We start from the raw sequence: 894 nt of genomic DNA on the forward strand, positions 1-894 counted from the left end.
CTCTCACGGAACTGCCAGACTGTTTTCCAAAGTGGCTGCACCATCAATTGCTTCTTATCTTAAAAGTTTTTCAGGATTCCAGAGATTCAATTATTATTTAATTAATATCTTTCTTATTTTTCTATGGATTTATTTATTTATTTTATTTGTTTGTTTGTTTGTTTGTTTGTTTGTTTAGGTGAGGCAACCCTTGGTTGACCTCACAGATTGCAAGGACCTTGTCAGCTTACAGTCCCCTATTTTTTATTTTTTATGCCTACAGCACCTGGTCTTCCTAGGTGATCTCCTATCCAAATACTAACCAGGCCCGGCCCTGCTTAGCTTCTGAGGTCAGATGGGATTGAGCTTGTTCAGGGCGGCATGGCCGTAGACCGAATTTATTTTTTTTAATTCGTTAATCCCATCAGGACTTTATTCAGAATGTAGTGACAATATAAATTTAGATTTTTCTCCAAATTCCTAGCCAGTGACTCCAGAATCGTTGCTGAGTAAGCTTTATTCTCTTTATTTATCTGTATTGATAAGTATTGCCTTCTTTGATATATCACATTTTTATATTTAATAAACTACGGTTCTAGGCTGTTTATACTGTTCCATTGACCTATCTGTCCATGTCCAAGTTAGTGCCACATTATCTTAAAGATTAAATGTTTTAATAATGCATATGGCTAATATATCACAATATCTTCATTTCTGAAATAGTCTTTGTTTATTATCTCAACTGAACTTAAGAATACTTGTATTGACTCTTTTAAAAAATACAATGGGGATTTTTATTGCTATTGCATTAGCTCTATAAATTAATTTGAGATAAGTTATTACTTTTACAATATTTAATTCTTCTACCTTGAGACATACTAGTTCTGCAGGAGAAACTTCAAAACAAGACTTGCA

The 894-nt window shown here is 33.2% G+C and overlaps 1 pseudogene; it reads right to left on the reverse strand.

Moving 5' to 3' along the window:
• Nucleotides 1–253: 253 nt before the first annotated feature.
• Nucleotides 254–372, reverse strand: LOC111735383 (annotated as a pseudogene).
• Nucleotides 373–894: the final 522 nt, after the last annotated feature.

Source organism: Pteropus vampyrus, unplaced genomic scaffold, assembly GCF_000151845.1.
Source record: "Pteropus vampyrus isolate Shadow unplaced genomic scaffold, Pvam_2.0 Scaffold25181, whole genome shotgun sequence".
In the NCBI taxonomy this organism is placed as follows: Eukaryota; Metazoa; Chordata; class Mammalia; order Chiroptera; family Pteropodidae; genus Pteropus; species Pteropus vampyrus.